Below are 26,013 nucleotides of genomic sequence, written 5' to 3' on the forward strand. Positions count from 1 at the left end.
AAGTAATACATCCATGATATTGGCCTGGAGAGTGGTTCTACCAGACTCCCCAAGATTCAGAAACTTCTGCAAGACTTCCTCAATGAAAAAAAAAAAACTGAACAAGAGCATTCACCCCAATGAAGCTGTTGATTATGGTGCAGTTGTCCAAGCAGACATTCTATCTGGAGACAAGTTGGTGAATGGTCAGGATTTACTGCTCTTAGTTGTCACTCCTCTTTCCCAAGGTATTGAAACTGAAAGTAGAGTCATGACTGTCCTAACCAAACACAATGACTGTCCTAACCAAACACAATGACTGTCCTAACCAAACACAATATTATCATTTGCACAAAACAGACACAATCTTTACCACCTACTCTGACAACCAGCAAGCTGTACTCATTCAGATGTATGAAGGTGAAAGGTCCTTCATGACCAAGGACAACAACCTGCTTGGATAGTTCGAGCTCATAGGCATACCTACAACACACTGAGGGGTTCCTCAGATTGAAGTTACTTTTGACATTTATGCTAATGGCATCCTCAATGTTTCTGTTATAGCTAAAAGCACAGGAAATTAGAACAAGATCACAATCAGCAAACACAATAGCCTCTTGTGCAAGGAGAATATTGAGTGCATGGCCCAAGAAGCTAAGAAGTACATAGCTGAGGATGACAAGTAGAGAGATAAGGTTTCCTCCAAGAATTCACTAGAGTTTTATGACTTCAACATGAAAGCAACTGTTGAAGATGAGAAACTTCAAGGAAAGTTCAATGATGAGGACAAACAGAAGATTCTTGGCAAGTGTAATGAAATCATCAGCTGGCTGGATAAGAATCAGACTGCAGAGAAGGAAGAATTTGAGCATCAGCAGAAAGAACTGGAGAAAGCCTACATCCTATCATTAATAGCTGTACCAGAATGCTGGTGGTGTGCCTGGAGGAATGACCAGTGGTCTCTCTAGTGAAGAAGCCCTTCATCTTTTTTCCCCCTTTGGCTTTCTGAGACAGACTTTCTCTGTGTAGCCCTAGCTGACCTGGAATGCCCTTCATTTTCTCCTTCACAAGGCCCCACTATTGAAGAAGTGGATTAAGTCAATCCAAATACAGGTGTAGCATTATTACATATGGCAACACTATGTGACAGTTTTAATAGGGAATGCATAATAAAACTATTTAAATTAGCAGAAAAATATCACTCAGTAAGAGGAATGAGTGTGTGTGTTTCTGTATAGCTATAAACAAACTCATAAAATGACATACTGCTATACCAATATATAAGTACCTCACTCAGTCTTCATTAAAAAGGCTTCTTCTTACAGTAGATTTGAACTAAAACATAGATCTATAACAGGATAATGTAAAAAGTATGAAAGACTTTGGAGCACTTAGTCCTAAGTGAGGTATCATCATCAAAGCTCTCCCATCATACCCATGCAGAAAGATTGAAAAATCCAGACGAGATTGCTAATTCCAAGAAAACATGGTCTTCTGTATACATCTAGGCTGACACACATGAACTCAAGGCCACATGGACAATGCCTACAAAAGGTTAAGCCCAGTGGACTCCTTCCACTGAGACAGGGAGAGTGCATGGGCTTCCATCACTACAAGGAAGATATTTGCAATTAATACATGATTGGTATTTTCTCCAAAAGAATCTCACTGTGTGTATGAGCCACACTTCAAGGCAGGCTCCACCCCAGAAGTAGTTTATCAACACAAAACTAACTCAATGACATTTTGTAAAGTTTTTCACCCACTTTTGTTTGATTTGGTTTGGTTTAAATTGGTTGTGGTTTTGTGTGCGATGTCTTTTGGATGACATTATTTTCTCAATATTTAAGTGAAAATCTCAAACCAAACACCTGGTTGTGTGTGTGTATGTGTGTGTGTGTATTTGTGTGTGTATGTGTGTGTATGTTTGTGTATGTGTATATATGTTTATGTGTATGTTTGTGTATATGTATGTTTGTGTGTGTTTGGGTTATTTAAAATAATTTGCAAGGCTTGGTTTGAAGGCACAGAGCTGAATTAATGGCAACTCAGAAGACATTGTTAATTTCAAGACCACCTAGACCAGTGATTGTTAACCTGTGGGTAATGATCACTTGGGGTGACATATCAGATATCCCATATATTAGATATTTACATTATGATTTCAAACAGTTAGAAAGTATTAAAACAAAAAACAAAAACAAAAAAACCCAAAAAACAAAACAAAACAAACAAAAATACTTTTTTGGGGGGGTCACCAAATCATGAGGAAGTATAGGAAAGGGTCACAGCATTAGGAAATCTGAGAATCACTGACATAGCTTATAGAGGTTTACACTACACTTAAAGACACACTGCCCCAAATTTAAAAAAGAAAAACAGATCACTAACCAACTAAAACAAGTCCACTGGAAATACCATGCTCTGGGATTACTATTAGAACTAAACACAAATGACTTTGCTAAGTCAACTTTGTGATATGTGAGAATAATACATGAGACGAGAAGTATTGAAACTTGTAAGCTCAAACTTAATATACAGCTTCATTATTACAGTTTAAAACTTAAAACTGAAACCAAGATTACGTAAGCAGAAGAGTCCTTTCTTTCAGAAATTATAAATGTTATTAGCATGGTACCCTGACAGAGAGAGAGACAGAGAGAGTGAGACAGAGACAGACAGACAGAGACAGACAGAGACAGAGACAGAGAATATGTGACTAGCAATAGAGCAACAAGTATTCAATAGAGAGCTTGGTCTTTCTAATTGTTCTTACTAAATACTTTCTTAAAATCACAGGAAAATTCAACTTTTTAAAAGTTTGTACTTCCCACGTAACATTTCTTTTTAAGATAACTTAACAAATAACATGAGAGATTAACACATAAGAAAAGATGACCTATAAGAACAATCAGAATAAATAACTCAACTCCTTTTTCCTTTTGTTAATCTAGCATTTATTTATTTATTTATTTATTTATTTATTTATTTATTTATTTAAGACTCCAGATGACTGTTCCACCTGCCATACATCCTCCCCACAGCCCTGTCTCTGCAAGGATGTCCCTACCATCAACCCCACCATATCTTTAAACTCCCTGGGGACTTCAGTCTCTTAAGGGATAGGTGCATCATCTCTGAATGATCACAGACACTGAAGTCCTCTGCTGTATATGTGTTAGGGGCCTCAAATCAGCTGGTGTATACTGCCTGGTGGTGGTCCAGTGTTTGAGAGATCTGAGGTGTCCAGGTTAATTCAGACTGCTGATCCTCCTACAGGGTTGCCCTCCTCCTCAGCTTCTTCCAGGGTTTCCCTAATTCAACTATAGAGGTCACCAGCATGGGTCCATTGCTTGGGTGAAAATATGTGCATCTGACTCTTTCAGCTGCTTGTTGGGTCTTTTGGAGGGCAGTAATGATGGGTCCCTTTTTGTGAGCACTCCTTAGCCTGAGTAATAATGTCAGGCCTTGGGACATTCCCTAGAGCTAGATCCCACTTTTGGCCTGTTGCTGGACCTCCTTTTCCTCAGGCTCCTCTCAATTTCCATCCCTGCAGTTCTTTCAGACCCAAAATTATTGGGTAGAGATTTGACTGTTCTATGGCAGTCCCATTCCTCACTTGATGCCATGTCTTTCTGCTGGAAATAGGGTCTATAACTTCCCTCTCCCCATTTTAGAGCATTTCATGGTAGGTCTCTCTCTTTGAGTCCTGAAAGTTTGTCACCTCCCACGTCTGTGGTATACTTTGGAGGGTCCCCCCAACCTCCTACCTCCCGGGGTTGCCTGTTTCCATTCGTTCTGCTAGCCCTCAGGACTTCATTCCTTTTCCCCAACCCAATATAAGATTATATCCTCCTCTTACCCCAAACCCTTTCCACTTTCCTTCTGAGATCTTGACCCTCCCTACCACCACGGGATTGCTTTCTTCTCCCTCCCAAGTGAAACTGAAGCATCCTCAATTGGGTCTTTCAACTTGTTAATCTTTTTGAGTTCTGTAGACTGCATCTTGGATATTCTGTACTTTTTTGGTTAATATCCACATATTAGTAATTACATATCATTCATGACTTTAAGGTCTGAGTTACAGAACTCAAGATGATATTGTCTTGTTCCATCCATTTGCTTGCAAAACTCAGGTTTTCCTCGGTCTTAATGGCTGAGTAGTATTCCATTGCCTAAATGAATCATATTTTCTGTATCCGTTCTTCTGTTGTGGGACAACTGGTTGTTCCCAACTTCTGACTATGGCAAGCAAGGCTGGTATAAACATAGTGGAACACATGTCCCTATGGTATTATGGGGCACCTTTTAGATATATGACCAAGAGTGGAACAGATCCATCTACAGGTACATCTATTTCTAATGTTCTGAAAAACCTCCAGATTGATTTCCACAGTCATTTTTAGTGAGATTGTTTCAAGTATCTCTGCATTTAATTTGATATTGTCTATTGAATTACATCAAATTACTTGTATTATGTTTATGTATGGCACTTGAATTCCTGACTTCTCCAATACTTTTAAATGAAGTGGGGTTCTGTTTGGTCAAATGATTTTTCTACATTTAAGAAGTTGATCTTGAGATTGTTTTTTTCCTTTGAGTTTGTTTACATAGTGGATTACTTTAATAGATTTTCATATATTGAACCAACCTTGCATCCCTGGAATGAAACCTACTTAATCATGGTGATTGATGATTTGATGTGTACTAGGATTTGGTTTGCAAGAATTTTATTGAGTATTTTTGCATGGATATTTATAAGGGAGTTTGGTTTGAAGATCTCTTTATATGGTTAACTCCTTGTGTGGTATATGTATGAGAGTAATTGTGGCTACATAGAATGAATGAGGGTTATTTTTGTGTCCATCCACTTTACTGAATTGTTTATCAGCTTCTAATTCCTTTTGTTTCTGTTTTATAAAATAGTTTGACAAATGTTAGTATTAGGTCTTCATTGATTGTCTTGTAGAATAATGCACCAAATTCATCAGGGCTTGGACTTTTACTGGTTGAGAGATTTTGATGACTGAATTTCTTTCCTTATATGATATGGGCCTGTTTTGATAGTTTGTCTGTGTGATAAGGAGTCTCGCCGGCGAGGACATACACACAGGACACAATCGGATCCTTCTGCAGTTGAAGCTTTAATGCATCTCGAGAGATAGATGAGCAGCTTCTGGGGAGGAGGAGGCCCAGAACACAGGAAACCCTTCCCTTTCATAGACCACAAGAGCAGTTGGATAGGTATTTTACCTTGACTGGTTGCTCACTATCAGCCCAGTTGACGCCACGAGACAGGCAAGGCACAAGGAATGGAAAAATACCCCAGTTCATGTGCAGACTACTTGTTTACAAGTCAGAGCACCGGATATCAGCTCCATCTTGTAATGGCGATTGCAAGGGCGGCTCCTCACAATAGTTTACCTGTTTTTAATGTAACTTTGGTATGTGTTATCTGATTCGAAAATCATCCATTTCATCTAGATTTTCCAGTTTTGTTGACTATAGGCTTGTGTATTAGGACCTGATGATTTTTTTGAATTTCCTCATTTCTCTTATTATGTCTTCCTTTTCATTTCAGATTTTCTTTATTTGTATACTGCTTTTGGGCTCTTTAGTTAGTTTGGCTAGGGGATTATGTATCTTACTGATTCAAAGAAGAAGCTTTTGGATTTATTGATTCATTGAATTGTTCTCTTTGTTTCTATTAGGTTGATTTCTGCCCTGAGTTTGACCATTTCCTGTCATCTACTCCTTTCTGATGTGTTTGCTTTTGTTCTAGAGTTCTCAGATGTGCTGTTAAGTTGATAATGTAAGATCTCTCCAGTTCCTTTACCAGGGTATGCAACAGAGGTCCCCCTGAATTTACCTGAAACAAAATTACATTTTGACTCAATATACAGCTTTCTAAGGAAGGCTCAACCCCTTAGAGACAGAGTATATTTGGAAATGAAAACAAATCATAAACACACTGTGATATGGGCAAGGATTCTTCCTGTCTGTAAATCATCAGCTAAAGTTCCTTTATCTTCTGATTTGTGTTTCTTTATACCCAATAAAATTATATTACAACAAATATAAGTGCTAAGAGTTCTGGACATCCATACTCCAACACTCAAACTTAACTGACCAGAGTGTTTCTAACCAATACATTCACTGGCTAAGAAGTTTCTCCAAGGTAAGTACCTGGGAATATCAAGTCCTTGAACCTCACGTTATATATTGCCCATCCATCATATACCATTTTAATGGGCTGCCTATAAGATATGCTTGTTTCATTACTGTGAGAATAAGTACCTACACAAAAACAGTGAGTCATAAACTATATCATTTTGACAACTTATGCAAACAACAGAATCATGTTGATCACTTAGATTAGTAAGACATTCAGTCATCAATGTAAGGAAAGGCCCTTGGTCCTTTGAAGACTCTATGCCCCAGTATAGGGGAATACCAGGACCAGGAATGGGAGTGAGTGGTTTGGGGAGCAGGAGGAGGGGGTTGAGGGTAGGGGATTTTTGGAGGGGAAACTAGGAAAGGGGATAACATTTGAAATGTAATAAAAGAAAATATCTAATAAAAAATTTTCATTCCCCCACCCAAAAAATTCTTGTTTCATTACTGTGACAATAAGTACCAACAAAAAAGTGAGTCATAATCTGTATTATATTTTGAAAACTTATGCAAGCAACAGAAAATTATTCATGTTGATCACTTAGTAAGTGACTCCACCAAAGTCAGTCATTCCCTTTTCTTGCTCCTGTAAATTATAGTTCTTTAAAATTCTTAATGATAGATTTCTGTCAGATGTATTCTGAAAGAGAATTATTCTACAGTGGATATTTATAATTATTTTTTCTCAATATTAAACTTCATATGAAATATAGTTCAAGAAAAAAAGATATGTGATATTTGTTCAAAAAAACTAGTGAAAAACATTTCCTATGATTTTTCAAGATTTGCAGTGTTCAGCTCCCACATGGAAGCTATCAACAGGGTTGACTAGAGGAGCTGGCAGGCTACTGTGTGCAGTGGTATAAAAGAAGAATTCAGGCCATCTGACTCCAAAAATTTATCACAATCTTTGAGACACTTTAGAAAAAAAAGACATAAATTATGATGTTTCTTTCTGTCCTAGGTACAATGGAACTCAGTTGCATAACAGAAAGCAGATTTTTAGCACATTCACTGTATACACAATGAGAGTACACTCTTAACGCTAGTCTATGTACTAAGTTATGCTTTCATCTTTTCTTGTATTTACTAGGAAGACATCTCCCTTATCTATTCTTTGTCAAGAGAAATAAATGTGACCAATTTAAAGTGGTATCATGTCAAATATGAGTTTACAGAAACTTGATGCCATAGAACTGCAATTGTAAGATAAAACAAAATGCATAAATGAAACTGTACATTTCAAAACATGTATTCTTAAGCCAAAGCATTCTCTTTTCAGTTATTGGTTGTTCAGACTCTTGAAGGACAACTATGAAGCACATTTTCTTAAAATTGGGTATTTATTATTTTTATGTTTCCAATGATTTCCAAAAGTCCCCCACATGCTACCCCACCCACTCCCCCATCCATCCACTCCCAATTCTTGGCCCTAGCATTCTCCTGTACTGAGGCATATAAAGTTTGCACGACCAATGGGCCTCTCTTTCCACTGATGGCCGAATAGTCCAACTTCTGATTCATATGCATCTAGAGACATGAACTACGGGTGGGGGGGGGGAGGAAATATTGGATAGTTCATATTGTTGTTCCATCGATAGGATTGCAGATCCCTTCAGCTCCTTGGGTACTTTCTCTAGCTCCTCCATTGGGTGCCCTGTGAACCATCCAATAGCTGACTGTGAGCATCCACTTCTGTGTTTGCCAGGCCCTGGCATAGTCTCACAAGAGACAGCTCTATCTGGGTCCTTTCAGCAAAATCTTGCTAGTGTATGCAATGGTGTCAGTATTTGGAAGCTGTTTATGGGATGGATCCCCGTATATGGCAGTCTCTAGATGGTCCATCCTTAGTCTCAGCTCCAAACTTTGTCTCTATAACTCCTTCCATGGGTGTTTTGTTCCCTATTCTACGAAGGGACAAAGTGTCCAAACTTTGATCTTCGTTCTTCTTGAGTTTCATGTGTTTAGCAAATTTTATCTTATATCATGGATATTCTATATTTCTAGGCTAATATCCACTTACCAGTGAGTACATATTGTGCGAGTTCTTTTGTGATTGGGTTACCTCACTCAGGATGATGCTCTCCAGGTCCATCCATTTGCCTAGGAATTTCATAAATTTATTCTTTTTAATAGCTGAGTAGTACTCCATTGTGTAAATGTACCACTTTTTGTATCCATTCCTCTGTTGAGGGGCATCTTGGATCTTTTCAGCTTCTGGCTATTATAAATAAGGCTGCTATGAACATAGTGGAGCATTTGTCCTTCTTATCGGTTGGAACATCTTCTGGATACATGCCCAGGAGAGGTATAGCAGGATCCTCCTGTAGTACTATGCCCAATTTTCTGAGGAACCGCCAGACTGATTTCCAGAGTAGTTGTACAAGATTGCAATCCCACCAACAATGGAGGAGTGTTCCTCTTTCTCCAAATCCTCACCAGCATCTACTATCACCAGAGTTTTTGATCTTAGCCATTCTGACTGTTGTGAGGTGGAATCTCAGGGTTGTTTTGATTTGCATTTCCCTGATGATTAAGGATGTTGAACATTTTTTTTCAGGTGCTTCTCAGCCATTCGGTATTCCTCAGGTGAGAATTCTTTTTTAGCTCTGAGCCCCAATTTTAATGGGGTTATTTTATTTTCTGGAGTCCACCTTCTTGAGTTCTTTATATATATTGGATATTAGTCCCCAATCTAATTTAGGATAGATTAAGATCCTTTCCAAATCTGTTGGTGGCCTTTTGGTCTTATTGACAGGGTCTTTTGCCTTGCAGAAACTTTGCAGTTTTATGAGGTCCCATTTGTCAATTCTCGATCTTACAGCACAAGCCATTGCTGTTCTATTCAGGAATTTTTCCCCTGTACCCATATCTTCGAATATTTTCTCTACTTAGTCCTGTATAAGTTTCAGTATCTCTGGTTTCATATGGAGTTCCTTATTCCACTTTGATATGACCTTAGTACAAGGAGATAGGAATGGATCAATTCGCATTCTTCTACATGATAACCGCCAGTTGTGCCAGCACCATTTGTTGAAAATACTGTCTTTTTTTCCACTGGATGGTTTTAGCTCCCTTGTTAAAGATCAAGTGACCATAGGTGTGTGGGTTCATTTCTGGGTCTCAAATTCTATTCCATTGGTCTACTTGTCTGTTGTATACCAGTACCATTCAGCTTTTATCACAATTGCTCTGTAGTACAGGTTTAAGTCAGGCATGGGGATTCTACCAGAGGTTCTTTTATCCTTGAGAAGAGTTTTTGCTATCCTAGTTTTTTTGTTATTCCAGATGAGTTTGCAGATTGCCCTTTCTAATTTGTTGAAGAATTGAGTTGGAATTTTGATGGGGATTGCATTGAATATATAGATTGCTTTTGGCAAGAGACACATTTTTACTATATTGAGCCTGCCAATCCAAGAGCATGGGAGATCGTTCCATCTTCTGAGATCTTCTTTAATTTCTTTCTTCAGAGACTTGAAGTTCTTATCATACAGATCTTTCACTTCCTTAGTTAGAGTCATGCCAAGGTATATTATATTATTTGTGACTATTAAGGAGGGTGTTTTTTCTCTAATTTCTTTCTCAGCCTGTTTATTCTTTGTGTACTGAAAGGCCATTGACTTGTTTGAGTTAATTTTATATCCAACTACTTCATTGAAGCTGTTTATCAGGCTTAGGAGTTCTTTGGTAGAATTTTTAGGGTCACTTATATATACTATCATATCATCTCCAAAAAGTGATATTTTGACTTCTTCCTTTCCAATTTGTATCCCCTTCATCTCATTTGTTGTCTAATTGCTCTGGCTAGGACTTCAAGTACAATGTTGAATAGGTAGGGAGAAAGTGGGCAGTCATGTTTAGTCCCTGATTTTAGTGGGATTGCTTCCACATTTTCACCATTTACTTTGATGTTGGCTTCTGGTTTTCTGTAGATTGCTTTTTATCATATTTAGGAATGAACCTTGAATTCCTGATCTTTCCAAGACTTTTATCATGAAGAGGTGTTGAATTTTGTCAAATGCTTCCTCTGCATCTAATGAGATAATCATGTGGTTTTTGTCTTTGAGTTTGTTTATATACTGGATTACATTGATGGATTTCCATATATTGAACCATCCCTGCATCCCTGGGATGAAACCTACTTGGTCAGGATGGATAATTGTTTTGATGTGTTCTTGGATTTGGTTAGGTAGAACTTTATTGAGGATTTTTGCATTGATATTCATAAGGGAAATTGGTCTGAAGTTCTCTTACTTTGTTGGGTCTTTTTGTGGTTTAGGTATCAGAGTAATTGTGGCTTCATAGAATGAGTTCGGTAGAGTACCTAATATTTCTATTTTGTGAAATAGTTTGTGAAGAACTGGGATTAGATCTTCTTTGAAGGTCTGCTAGAACTCTGCACTAAACCCATCTGGTCCTGGACGTTTTGGTTGGAAGACTATTAATGACTACGTCTATTTCTTTAGGGGATATATGACTGTTTATATCACTAATCAGATCTTCATTTAGTTTTGGTACCTGGTATCTGTCTTACAAAGTTATCCATTTCATCCAGGTTCTCCAATTTTTTTGAGTATAGCCTTTTGTAGAAGGATCTGATGGTATTTTGGATTTCTTCAGGATCTGTTGTTATTTCTCCCTTTTCATTTCTGATTTTGTTAATTAGGATGCTTTCCCTGTGTCCTCTAGTGAGTCTGGCTAAGGGTTTATCTATCTTGTTGATTTTCTCAAAGAACCAGCTCCTCGATTGGTTGATTCTTTGAATAGTTCTTCTTGTTTCCACTTGGTTGATTTTGCCCCCGAGTTTCATTATTTCCTGCCTTCTACTCCTCTTGGGTGAATTTGCTCCCTTTTGTTCTAGAGCTTTTAGCTGTGTTGTCAAGCTGATAATGTGTGCTCTCTCTAGTTTCTTTTTGGAGGCACTCAGAGCTATGAGTTTTCCTCTTAGAAATGCTTTCATTGTGTCCCATAAGGTTGGGTATGTTGTGGCTTCATTTTCATTAAACTCCAAACAGTCCTTAACTTCTTTCTTTACTCCTTCCTTGACCAAGGTATCATTGAGAAGAATGTTTTTCAGTTTCCACGTGAATGTTGGCTTTCTATTATTTATTTTGTTATTGAAGATCAGCCTTAGTCCATGGTGATCTGATAAGATGCATGGGACAGTTTCAATCTTTTTGTATATGTTGTGGCTTGTTTTGTGACCAATTATGTGGTCAATTTTGGAGAAGGTACAATGAGGTGCTGAGAAGAAGGTATATCCCTTTGTTTTAGGATAAAATGTTCTGTAGATATCTGTTAGATCCATTTTTTTCATAACTTCTGTTAGTTTCACTGTGTCCCTGTTTAATTTCTGTTTCCATGATCTGTCCATTGGTGAAAGTGGTGTGTTGAAGTCTCTCACTATTATTCTGTGAGGTGCAATCTGTGCTTTGAGCTTTACTAAAGTTTCTTTAATGAATGTGGCAGCCCTTGTATTTGGAGCATAGATATTCAGGATTGAAAGTTCCTCTTGGAAGATTTTACCTTTGCTGAATATGAATTGCCCCTCCTTGTCTTTTTTGATGATTTTGGGTTGGAAGTCGTTTTTATTAGATATTAGAATGGCTACTCCAGCTTGTTTCTTCATGCCATTTGCTTGAAAAATTGTTTTCCAGCCTTTCATTCTAAGGTAGTGTCTATCTTTTTCCCTGAGATGGGTTTCCTGTAAGCAGTAAAATGTTGGGTCCTGTTTGTGTAGCCAGTCTGTAATTCTATGTCTTTTTATTGGGGAGTTGAGTCCATTAATATTAAGAGATATTAAGGGAAATTAATTGTTGCTTCCTATAATTTTGTTGTTAAGGTTGGCATTCTGTTCTTGTGGCTGTCTTATTTTAGGTTTGTTGAGGGATTACCTTCTTGCTTTTTGTAGGACGTGGTTTCTGTCCTTGTATTGTTTTTTTTTTTTTTTTTTTTTTCTGTTATTATCCTTTGAAGGGCAGGATTGGTGGAAAGATAATGTGTGAATTTGGTTCTGTCCTGGAATACTTTTATTTCTCCATCTAAGGTTATTGAAAGTTTGGCTGAGTGTTGTAGCCTGGGTTGGCATTTGTGTTATCTTAGTGTCTGTATAACATCTGTCTATGCTTTTCTGGCTTTCATAGTCTCTGGTGAAAAATCTGGTGTAATTCTGACAGGCTTGCCTTGATCTGTTACTTGACCTTTTTCCCTTACTGCTTTTAATATTCTATCTGTATTTAGTGCATTTTTTGTTCTGATTATTATGTGTCCGAGGAATTGCTTTTCTGGTCCAGTCTATTTGGAGTTCTGTAGGCTTCTTGTATGTCCATGGGAATCTATTTCTTTAGGTTTGGGAAGTTTTCTTCTATAATTTTGTTTTAGATATTTGCTGGCCCTTTGAGTTGAAAATCTTCATTCTCATCTACTCCTATTATCCATAGGTTTGGTCTTCTCATGGTGTCCTGGATTTCTTGTATGTTTTGAGTTAGGATCTTTTTGCATTTTCCATTTTCTTTGATTGTTGTGCTGATGTTCTCTATGGAATCTTCTGCATTTGAGATTCTCTCTTCTATCTCTTGTATTCTATTGTTGATGCTCGAATCTATGGTTCCAGATTTCTTTCCTAGGGTTTCTATCTCCAGAGTTGCTTTACTTTGGGTTTTCTTTATTGTATCTACTTCCCTTTTTAGGTCTTGAATGGTTTTATTCAATTCCATCACCTGTTTGGTAGTGTTTTCCTGCAATTCTTTAAGGGATTTTTGTACTTCTTGGTGGAGTCCAGGAACCAAGATGTCTGCTGCACATGCTCAGGCAAAGCACTCCTGGGCGGGGCAGACACCTATCCTCTGGCCAAGAAGGTGCACAGATGTCTGGGGCCCAAAAAGTGTGCTGCCTCAGAAGCTCTGTGGCTCCTGCCTGTCCCAGAAGCTGTTAGCTTCTGTAGTCCACACTCTCACCTTTGCAGACTAATCTTGGGGGAGTCCCAGAACCAACATGTCTCAATATGCAGCACTTTTGCTCCATTTGCTCAGCAGTCAAAAATGAAAATTAGCCCCATTGTTTGAGAATCAAAAGTTTTGAGCTAACAATATTATGTTATTAATTCTGAGTCGAAGATAAAAATCAGAAAGTTATTCTAAGATACATGGCACAATATATATGCCACGTCTTGGCGCGTGTTCCAAATAATGCCATTTCATTTTTAATAATGCAAACCAGCCATTGTTCTAAATTTCAGGGGTTACAGAATGTTGAAGCCACAGCATTTGGTCTTCAGCCTCTGGGTTTTTATAGGATGCTTCTTTGTGAGTATCAATATACCTAACACCAGGCTTCATGTTTTCTTACTAGTTATTAAGTCAGATTTTTAACTTTATATATCTGCATTTCCTAATATATACAAGCTGCAAATTACTCATGAAATATCAATCAAGTGCTTTAATTTCCAATTTGAAAATCTGTTTTGTTTAGTAGTCACAAGAGTAATAATAAATCATGGGGAAAAATAATAAATATACCCAAGAAAATTTACTACATCATGATATCTTAGTCAATATCAGGATATCCAAAAGGAAACACAAAATATTCAGCGAATTCTTTGTTGCATCAAAAACAAAAGTAATGTGAACTATATTTTACTACACTTAATCTCTAGATAATTAACAAGAAAATTCTGAATGGCATTGCATGTAGATCAACATTTAAAATGGAACATTTTATATCTAATGTTGGTCAGGAGCCATTGAACTAATAAGATAGAGAGGACACTTGTTACATAGACATGTCTTGAAATAATATAGTCCATCAATAATATGATTAAAAGTTATATGGCATGTAGGAAGAACAAGAGAAACAGAACTCTGAGGGGCCATGAGGATTGAGCAGGGCATATATGCCTGATCTTTACTAGAGAGATGCAAAGAGAGAACCGGGCACAAAAAAAAGGAGGCAGGATGAAAATCCTGGGGTGCAAGATCTTTAAAGTAGGTGTGCTCTTACTGGATATTCATTTTCAGAAGAATGTCTTCAATCTATATGCCCTGTAGTTAAGAGGAAAGGAAAAATAGAAGGCTAAGTTCGGGCTCTTTAAAAAGTCATTATAGCCATTTAGTCTATATAAACACCTGAAACACATCTAGACATCCCTGATACTAGGCTAAATGTATTCCTTCAAGTACAAACTCTGGAACATATTTTGAAACTTACTGGAATTAAAACCCAGAATTCTAAGATCTTTAGTGACAAAGACATTTCTCAATATTTATGGAAACTACTTCCGTTTGCAATTAATTTCAGTGACCAGATCTTACCCATCCAGCAGGTCCAGTTATTTGAGGGTCTCAATAGGACCTTCTCCTAAGAACCAAATGGGGGGAAGGGAGATACAGAAATCAAGTGCAAGAATGACATGGAAACAGTCTGAGTAGCATCAAGGTCTCTCTGTATTCAGCAAGGCTCAAGGCTTAAATGCACAAGCAAAAAGGGAAGTACTTCACAGCAGGAGAGATGGGGCAACAGAAATTTTTCTTTTGGCAACTACACGGGGGAAGCAGGAACTTGGTGGTATCAGGGTACATCTTGTGTTCAGTACATCTCGTGCCTTCTTAGGGCTGGAACATTCTGTGGTTGTTCTCAGAACGGTGCTTTTGTGGCCCGCTTTTGACCCCCTTTTCTTCTCTGGGGGAGAGGCCCAATTCAGAGATCAAGACAATAGAGTTGTCTTAATAGCTCCCAACACAGACCTACAAAACTGCAGCTTAAGAGTTTGTTCATAATGTTTTCTTTCCATTCAATGTCATCTAAGCTTTCACGGAGAATCTATACGCTTGGAATATAAGGGAAAACATTTTCTCTCAGTGTTTTGAGGACTTTTACTTAAAAACACGTAAGAAGTTTCTGTAGAGGCAAAATAAATTACCACAGAAAAGGACTGTTGGGAGCCTGTTTGTCAGAGCATAGTCTCCATCCTCATCCCAAGGCCATTCTTTCTCACTTCATAAAATTCCACCCTGTATCATAGTGGTAAGTGGCCCCAATTTTGTTTATTATTATTTAATGAACATGTTAGTAACAAGCTTCTGTGTGGTATTTTCATATTCCATCTAACGGAGATTTCATGACCTCACACTACTCTGCTCCAAGCCAGATTGTGATCCCCTTACCTACACTGGACTAATTGTATTCAGTGTTATTCCTTTTTATTTCTAGTAAATCCCCTCAGTTTCCCTTCAAGATTATTTTTTGATGTAATGTGAAAATTTCAGAAACACAAGTGGAACTAGAAAATGTAGTTAGCACAGTAACCTATGTCAGAAGACAAATACCATGTATTCTCTTTCACTTCCAAACTGCCACTGACCAGCCTCAGTTGGCCTTTCTGAATCCATGGCAAATAATTTTGGGATTCCTCTTACAGGCAGGCAACAGATTCAATGAAAAGGGTGACAAAAGGACACAGACACAAGGGAGTGCTGTATCTGGATGTCATTTTTCACAAAGTGAATCCAGTCTTAAATACTATAGAAAACAAAGGAGTAGGGTGTCACAGCAGGCAAAGTACATTAAAGCATCTGGCACAAAACAGAGGAATGCCTACAAAGGACTGACAGGAACCAGGAAATATTTACAGTAAAGATAAAACAGCCCTGCCTAGTGTCAGATAATGTCAGGTAAGGATTTCACACCCTAGTCACAACTTATGCTACTCCTTTGAGCCTTGTGAAAGCTAGCACCAGGTGTTTCTGCTCTAGCAGACCTTATCATGCATAATGGAATACCACACCCTCTTTCCTAGGCCTTGGTTAATACTTGCATAGGAGAGTAACTTGGCTGTTCTTGTAAAGAATCTCCATTTGTCAGAAGAATTCACAAACTTTCTTCTAATATGCAATTTAGTCTGCCATACCTGGCTCTTAATGAATATTTTAAGTATACTTTGCTAAGCTTCCCCTGAGATTTCTAACTCTTATCCAGTAAAATACTGTAAGAAATCATGCAAGACCCTCTACAATATTACAGGGACAAATCTGGGGCATTCTAGCTATGGGAATGCCAAGGTCCCTGGAGGCTAAGTTTCCTTGAAATTCTTTGCCTGGAGACTGCTTCCAGGCTTTTATGCCTGCCAAGCAAGTCACTACTGAAGTGGATCTAGACTCTAATGAAATTGAGTATATCAAGGGCAGGGTCAATGTGAGTAAAGACCAAGAACGATATGAGTACAGACCAACCATGAGTAAATATGAATAAAAGTGACCAAGTATGAGTAAAGACCAAAGGCAGCCATGAGAATCATCACCACTTTTTGCGAGTCATGAGCCAGAGGCCACTCTGCTATCATATACTGAAATGTCACATGCTTGTCTCCACAACATGAGACTTTATTATAAATCAAAAGACTTCTTTTCTGCAACATTAAATCGATAACTTCTTATGCTTCCAGTGCTACAGAATTTTCTAAAAGAACAAGAACATAGCTGATAAACTCAAGCCAGCATATTTCTTGGGAAAGTAGGACTTTTAGAAGCCACCAAAAATTACAGAAAGTATATATGCTAATAATTCTATGTGAATATCTAATTTAAAGCTGTTTATTTTCTTTCTCCCACAGTCTGGTGAGTGTCACAGAGGCCACAGAGGGCAACATTATCCTACAAGACCAGGAGCTCCTTCAACTCCTCCTTTTCATCTTTATCTTCAGCCTGATCCCTATCCTGTACAGATTGTTCAACCAGGCAATATCCCCATTTTCATGTTTGAACAACCATATTCTGTTCCTCTTCCTGTTCCTCTTCCTTCTTTATATACTTGGAATAGAATTTGAAAAACTAATTTCCACTATTGAATTTGATTATCCTTATAAAACAATTCCTCCATTATCCTATACCTCCAAGCAATCCTATTTTAATTGTTCTCAGAAAAAATCAAATGCAAAGCTAGCTGCCAATATCTCTATAACACCTGCTACTGCCCCAAAATTTACTGAAAGCTTTTGAAGGTGCTGGCAAGTAAAAATATCCTTTTGGTAGTCAGAACCTGGTACATGCTTACATATATGTGGACCTTACCTGTAAAGTAAACGTCAATCGTACTACAATGCACAAACACAGATAGGCTAAATAAAAATGAGTGCTTAAGAGGGGAGGCAATGATCACTCTAGGAAGGGAGAACAGAAAAGATTGGGCATGAGGGCAGGGAGCATTTTGGGGTTGAGGTAGGAAGCTAGTGCAATGGGAACTCCATGGAATACTTCCCCCATTGACAGTGAGCCTAGCAAAGATTCTAGTCACATGGGGCCTGAAAGATTCATCTTCTATAACTGGGTGTAGTAGCTATTCCTGGTTGTCAACTTGACTATATCTGGAATGAATACAATACAGAATTGAAAGGCTCACCATGACCCTAATCTGGAGGATGGGAGATAGAAGTTTCTGACCTGGATCTTGGTATGGAGATCTTGAGGCATAGTGGCTATAGATTCCAGAAGATTAAGAAAGGGAGATATCCAAGTTCAAAGTCACCTGGGATTAAAGGTGTGGTGGCACACATCTTTACTCTGGGCTACACCCAAGCCAAGGCAAGGTCTTAACTGTAGGCATTGGGACACAAAATCTTTAACCTTCAGTTTGTCCTGCTTGAAAAGTGGGAAGGGACTGGAGCCTAGTAAAATGACCATCAAAGAAACCAGAGAGACTTTATATAGCAACTGATGGGAGCAGAAGCAGAATCCCACAAACAAATATTAGGCACAGCATTGGCACTCATAAAGAGGAGGTAGATGAAGAAATGGAGGAAACAGAGGGGACATAGACATGCAGAACACCGGCCTCAAACTCAACTGACCAGAAGTCATGTGAACTTGAAGCCTGTAGTGGTCTGACCTAGGTCCTCTATATTTATAGTATGGCTGAGTAGTTCGGTGTTCTAGTAAGAATCATGGTGGTGGGGTTGTGCTGTCTCTCACTCTTTTGCCTACTTGTGAGACCCTTGTCTTCCTACTCAATACCAATTATATGGTCAGTTTTAGGGAAGGTACCATGAGATACTGAGAAGAAGGTATATCCTTTTGTTTTAGGATAAAATGTTCTGTAGATGTCTATTAAGTCCCTTTGTTTCATAACTTCTGTTAGTGTCTAGGTGTCTTTGTTTAGTTTCTGTTTCCAGGATCCGTCCATTAATAAGAGTGGTGTGTTGAAATCTCCCATTATTATTGTGTGTGGTATAATATGTGCTATGAGCTTTACTATAGTTTCTTTAATGAATTTGGATGCCCTTGCATTTGGACCATAGATATTCAGAATGAATGGTGCATCTTGGAAGATTTTACCTTTGTTGAGTATGAAGAGCCCCTCTTTGTCTTTTTTGATAACTTTGAGTGGGAAGTTGATTGTATTCAATATTAGAAAGACTTCTCCAACTTCTTTCTTCAGACCATTTGCTTGGCAAATTGTTTTCCAGCCATTTACTCTGAGGTCATGTCTGTCTATGTCCCTGAGGTGGGTTTCCTGTATGCAGCAAAATGTTGGGTCCTGTTATGTAGCCAGTCTTTTAGTCTATGTCTTTTCATTGGGGAATTGAGTCCATTGAAATTAAGAGATATTAAGGAAAAGTAATTGCTGATTCCTGTTATTTTTGTTAATAGACTTGGTATTCTGTTCTTTCAGCTATCGTCATTTAGGTTTGTTCAAGGATTACTTTCTTGCTTTTTCTAGGGCGTCATTTCCTTCCTTGTGTTGGACTTTTCCCTTTCTTATACTTTGAAGGGCTGGATTCATGAAAAGATATTGTGTGAATTTCATTTTGTAATGGAATTCTTTTGTTTCTCCATCTATGGTAATTGAGAGTTTTGCTGAGTTTTGAGAGTAACTTGGGTTGTCATTTGTGTTCTCTTAGGGTCTGTATCACTTCTATCTAGGATCTTCTGGCTTGCAAGTGCATGAAGCACATTTGTTCTATTATACCACGAATCCTTCACAACTCCATAGAAGCTATATTTTACAGCATTCATGTGAACATGTGAATTATCACCAATCCAAAGTTTTTTCAATATGTGTAAAATTTATTGAAGTTAAAAGAAAATTATACATCATTTTAACTGTAGTACTTACATATGTACAATTCATAGCACACACAGAAACTCTAGAAACAGACCACCAAAGTTACCAAGAGACTATATTGCTACCAGCAAACTTTCACAAAAAGTTTCAACTATAAAAAAGAAGCATATTCCAAGGAGATCAAAATGAGATGGGTCATATATTGTAATTTAATTGACTTTTGTTTTCTTCTGTTTGTATTCTCACTGTAAAGACTACTCATGTTTCTGAAGAACAAATTAATCTATCTGAATCAAAAACTCATGAAAATACTACATCTATGGGAAAGCAAATAAACCGCAAAATATCTGGGAACTCAAAATACTCTAAATAATTGGCCTAAGCCACTACCTGCTTTCTGTTCTCCAAGAAAAATGAACCCTTGTCATTCAGCCTTAGGCTCTTCTGTTTGATACCTTGTAGCCTTCAGTTTATTTTCTGACTAATGTTCTTCTAACTACCTGACTTAGTCAGGGTTTCTATTCCTGCACAAACATCATGACCAAGAAGCAAGTTGGGGAGGAAAGGGTTTATTCGGCTTACACTTCCATGCTGCTGTTCATCACCAAAGGAAGTCAGGACTGGAACTCAAACAGGTCAGGGAGCAGGAGCTGATGCAGAGGCCATGGAGGGATGTTCTTTACTGGCTTGCCTACCCTGGCTTGCTCAGCCTACTCTCTTATAGAACTCAAGACTACCAGCCCAGGGGTGGTCCCACCCACAAGGGGCCTTTCCCCCTTGATCACTAATTGAGAAAATGCCTTACAGTTGGATCTCATGGAGGCATTTTCTCAACTGAAGCTCCTTTCTCTGTGATAACTCCAGCTGTGTCAAGTTGACACAAAAATAGCCAGTACACTACCCAAGGAACCAGCACTACAAACCATCCTTGATAAAGTGGAAGCCATTTCAGCTCCTTCAACTATGGTTGCCATCACAACCATTTCTGATGCTTCTGTCAGCAAATCTATAGATAGATGCCAATGCCAGCTGTCCTCCTCCCACCCACGAGCCTGAAACTTCCACAAATGGGTTGGCATCCTAGATTATCCTAACTACCAAAGATGACACTGCTCCACCTGAGGCAGAAAGCAATACGCCAAATGATTCAGATAATGTCTCGCCAACTTCTATAGACAGTACTCCAACTGGTACAAGTAGCAGTATCCCAAAGACCACACAAATTGAGAGGTAAAGAGCTAAGAGTAATGATAAGGGTAAGTTTCCCAGGTGAGAGATAGTAGTGCCCAACAATTAAACCAAAAAGACAAGTTGACAATGAAAAAAAGAAAAAATAAAAAAGAAACTCAATCTCACAGAAAGCATGCTATTCCTCTGGTACTTACATTCTTTCATCTCCATCTTCTCCAATGATACCTGAGTCTTAGATATAGAGTTGTGTTGCTTAGCTTTCAGAAGTGACTGGGCCACAAATAGGCTCTTGCTTTCTGCATTGTGATCTAGATGTGTTTTCTGTAATGTTCTCCATCATTTAAAAAGAGAAATGTTTTGTGAGGAGTGAGAACTTCACTGACTTTTGTGTAGATGAATAACTATTAATCATGTAGTTTGGGATTACTGTGGCTTACTAAAATGATGGTTATATTCTCCTAAAAAATCCTGACTTCTCTAGCTTTGGGCAGTTACAAAGTCCCAGTCCCAGTCCCAGGAGTGATTGCTCCCTTGTTGAATGGGCAATGAGGGAGTTGGTCTCCCATTAGTTTTGACACACCTGAGAGCACAAGTAATACCACCATAGATGATCAAATTCCTGGCCCAAGAAGGATCCACCCAGAACCATCAGGTCACTGACACCAAGGAACAGCCAGGGACAGGATATTTCTGGTTTCCTTCTGTGACACAGAGTTGATCCAATGCCACAGTTCTCCAAACCTAAATACTGTCTGGAGAGAGCTGGTCTTCTATGAGTCCTGAAACACAGATTTACTAGATGGACAGGACATAATCAGAGACAGCAAGACTAGCTAAAACCATAGATAACCTAATGGCAAGTACAAGAACATAAGCAACAGAAACAAAGGATACATCACATCATCAGAACCCAGTTCAAAAAGATCATTCACTGTGATCAAGTAGGCTTCATTCCAGGAATGAAGGGATGGTTCAATATAATGGAAATCCATCAACAAATTCCACTAAATAAACTAACTCAATAAAGGGGGAGAATGATCATCTAATTAGATGCTGAGTAAGCATCTGACAAAATTCAACACCACTTCATGGTAAAACTTTTGGAAAGATTAGGAATTCAAGAGCCATGCCAAAAAATGGTAGCCAATATCACACTAAATCAGGGACTAGACAAGGCTGCTGACACTCTCCCTATCTATTCAATATAGTATTCAAAGTTCTAGTTAGAGCAATTAAACAACATAAGGATGCCAAATGGATATAAATTGGATAGGAAAAAGTCAAAATATCATTATATTTGCAGATGATATGATAGTATACTTAAGTGATCCGAAGATTTCCACCACCAAACACCTAAATCTGATAAACAACTTAGTAAAGTGGCTGGATATAAAATTAACGAAAACAAATCAGTATCCTTCCTCTACTCAAAGGAAAAAAGGGGCTGAAAAGAAATTAGGGAAATGACATCCTTCAGAGCAGTCACAAACAATATAATCTATTTAGTGTGACTCTAACCAAACTATGATAAGTTCTGTGACAGGAACTTCAAGTCTCTAAAGTAAAATGAAAAACACAAATGAAAAGAGTCCATTTCAAAATAACTCCTGCTAAGCCAAAAGCTTTCTTTAAAGTCTTCCATTGCTTAGACTCATGAAGGACAAATATATGGCATTTCCCCCTCATCAGTTCACAACTCAAAAAGGTAAAATAGCTGTAACATTTAAGAGTCAAAGGTTATGAGCTGAACAATATGCCATTAATACTGACTCCAAGATATGAATCAGAAAATAATTTTATGACACACTGTACTACATATACACCAGGTGTTGGTTGGAACATGTTACAAATAATACCATTTTTTTAAAAATAATGCTAAGCAGTCATTGTGCTCTATAAGGGGCTACCTACGATGGAGTCATTGTATTTGGATTCGGCCTCTGGGTTCTTGGCGAACGCTTCCTGGTGAATATCAATTGTCCCTACAACAAACCTTCATCTTCTCTTATTAACTGTTACATCAAAGTATTTAACTTTATTTTTCTGTATTTCCTATTATATACAAGTTACAAATTACTGAGGAAATAGCAATCAAGGGCTTTAATTCCCGATTCAGAGAATTATTATAATATAATAATCACGAAGATTGTAATAAAGTATGAGAATAATAACAGATATGCCCAAGAAAGTTTGCAAGTTCATAATGTTCAGATCAATATCAGGATGTCCAAGGGGAAATACAGCTTGTTATTAAGTTTCTTCAAAAATAAAATAATGTGTATTATTTTTTCCCACACTTTATTCCTAAAATAAATAACATTAAAATTCTGAGTGAATTTGCATGCAGTGATCAACATTTAAAATGGACCACCTTGTATCTGCTATGTATCATATCTGCTATGAGTCAATGAACTAGTAAGATAGACAGTTTTAGTAACAAATGTGTTGTGAAATAATAGTTCACAAGTAATATGAATGGAAGTTATACAGCATGTGGGAGAAGTAGACAAACAGTACTTTGAGGGTTCATGAGTAATGAATGGAGCATACATACCTGATCTTTACTACAGACATTCAAAGAGAGAATGAGGTCAAAGTAAAAGCAGGCTGTATGAGGATCCTGGAGAGCAGGGGCTTTAAGGTAGGGAATGATGTTATTGAATTGTCATCTTCTGAGGAATGTCTTTAATCTCTGTGCACTTTGGCTGTGAGAGAAGCAAAAGTAGAATATTAGTCCAGGTTATTTGAAAACTCAATATATTGATTCAAATAGAAATCAGAAAAAATAAGAGATGCTGAGAACATACAAAACAGAATTGTAAAGTATGTGCAAACCTCTAGGATAGTGATGGGTGATTGGACATAGGTGTGGTCATTTTCAAAATGAAATGTGCTAGGAAAATGAATTTACATATGTAACAGAGTAATAGAAAACAAAAAAAGTCAGGTCCCTCAGGAAACAGTGGAGAAGTTCTCTGAACTCATCGGTAACTGTTCAGGCTGCATGGCCTAGATGGGGGAGTTCATTCCTACCTGCTGTGACCTCTTGGTAAAGAAAGATAGGAGCCAACTGCAAGTAAATATGGGGGATCAGGATGAGGTAGAAAACCCAGAGAAAGAAAATATATATCAACATAGAACATTTTAAACCTCTCACAAACCAGAGAGGGCTAACTAAAGATACTTGAGAGGATTACAAGTCAGTGACTTAGAACAAGTCTGGCCATAAATTGCCCATGGCATTTTCTACCACTGTTCATGAAATTGATCTTGATAGGACAATTTTATAGGTATATCCTAAAATTTCGATTGCTGAAGGCAATGTGTCAGATGACAAACTAGAAAAAGAACACAATAGATAAGTCAATGATTTGGTCCAGAACAGTTTGATTTACAATCAGCAGCACAGGAACAAGAGCACATACTGTTCCTCCAGTTCACATGGTCCTTTCTGTTCTATAGTCTTCCCAAAACCTGCCAACAATACTTAATGCAATAAACACTCAAATCCCTTAAAGTGCCATGCAAAGTGATTATAGCATATACATATCTTCTTCTTTTTCATTATTTTATTGGATATTTCCTTTATTTAACTTTCAAATATTATCCCCTTTAGCAGTTTATACCCCCACTTGAGACCCCTATCACATCTTCCCTCCTCCTGCTTCTATGAGGGTGTTCCTCCACCTACCCACCCACCTATTCCCACCTCCTCACTCACAATTTCCCTACCTGGGCCATCAAACAAGCCTTCATACAGCCAAGGACCTCTCCTCCCACCAACACATGAAAAGGCCAAATGCAACTGGAGCCATGTGGACTCCTTTGGAGATGGCTTAGTCCCTGGGAGCTGTTTGGTTGATATATTTTTCCTGTGTGGTTGTGATCTCCTTCAACTCCTTTGGTCCTTTCTCTAACTCCTCTATTGGGGACCCTGTACTCAGTGAAATGGTTGGCTGCAAGCATCCATCTCTGTATTTCTAAGGTTGTGGCAAGGCCTCTCAGGAGACAGTTACATCAGGATGCTTTCAATATGACCTTCTTGGCATCCACATTAGTGTCTGGGTTTGGTAACTGTATATGGCATGAAGCCCCAGGTGTGAGAGTCTCTGGAGAGCCTTTCCTTCAGTTTCTGCTCTATACTTTATCTCCAAATATACTTTAAAGTGTATTTTGGTGTTCTTTTTAAGAACAACCAAAGCACCTACACTTTGTTCTTCCTTATGTTTGTCAGGTGGTCTGTGAATTGTATCTTGGATTTTGGAGCTTTTGGGCTAATATCCACTTACCAGTGAGTACATATCATGTGTGTTCTTTGTTGATTGGGTTACCTCACTAGGGATGAAATTTTCTACTTCTGTCCATTTGCATAAGAATTTCATGAATTCATATCTTTTAATAGCTGAGTAGTAAGTACTCCATTGTGTAAATATATGACATTTTCTGTATCCATTTTTCTGTTGAGGGATATCTGGGTTCTTTCCAGCACCTGGCTATTTTAAATAAGGCTGCTATGAACATAGTGGAGCTTCTGTCCTTATTACATGTTGGAGCATCTCCTGGGTATAGGCCCAGGAGTGCTATACCTGGGTCCTCAGGTAGTACTATGTCCAATTTTCTGAGGAGCCACCAAACTGATTTCCATATCTTCTAAGAAACCTTTCAAATTCTTAGTAGACTACACTAAATGGTAAATTTAATTTTTTTTACAATTATACTCACCTCATTTTCACACTTCCATGACCTCTACTCAGGGCTTCCCAAATTCTCTTCTTTGATCTCTGTAAAATTCATGGCCACATTTCTGATTATCTATGGTAACATATATTCCAATGTATATAAATACAACCGCCTCAGTCTATAAACATAAACTCAGGGATGACTGTTTTGGATTGCTTTTCCAATTGGGAGGCTCTTCCTTGAACAAAACAATTTGCCCATTCTCAGCACTCCATTGTTGTCTGTAGTTCTTTGTCTAGGATTGAGGCTACATGAGCTTTCCACATTCCATGCTACCGAGGATAGAGGATAGTGATCTCATTCTTTCCCAGGTCCTGATTAGATGGTCATGTTGATGAGGCTTCATGACTGTAACTATTCTTATGTTTCTAGAAAAGCCAATACCACAGAAAACATCCTATCCTTCGGCACATGCATTCTTTTATCTCCATCTTCTGCAATGATCCCTGAGTCTTATTATAGGAGCCATGCTGCTTAGGTTTCAGATGAGACTGGGGACCACAGGCTTTTGCTCCCTGCACTCTGATCTATTTCAGTTTTCGCTAAAGTTTTTGATCACTTTGAACGGAACTATTTTGATGAGGAGTGACAATCTCACTGATCTGTGAGTAGACAAAGAAATATTAAGCGTAGAGTTGGGGATTACTGTGATTGCTAAAGTGGTAGTTATAGTTTCTCCTCCAAATTTCTGACCTCTGTAGCCTTGGTTATTGACACAGACACAGTCCCAGGCATGCTTGTCCTTTGGTTGAATGGGCCTCAAATCCATCAAAGCTCTTGGTTACCAAAGCACCTGTAGCAATATTGCACCCACAGAGTTACAATGGCATGGTAGTCATTGATGTGATTTGTAGGTATCCTAGATGGTTAAGCATG

The 26,013-nt window shown here is 38.1% G+C and overlaps 1 pseudogene; it reads left to right on the forward strand.

Annotated features, from left to right (window-relative positions):
• The first annotated feature begins 272 nt into the window (after positions 1-272).
• LOC110288218 (heat shock cognate 71 kDa protein pseudogene) lies at positions 273-25,726 on the forward strand (annotated as a pseudogene).
• The last annotated feature ends 287 nt before the right edge of the window (positions 25,727-26,013 follow it).

This window comes from Mus caroli, unplaced genomic scaffold, assembly GCF_978045245.1.
Source record: "Mus caroli unplaced genomic scaffold, Mus_caroli_1 scaffold_4, whole genome shotgun sequence".
Classification (NCBI taxonomy): domain Eukaryota; kingdom Metazoa; phylum Chordata; class Mammalia; order Rodentia; family Muridae; genus Mus; species Mus caroli.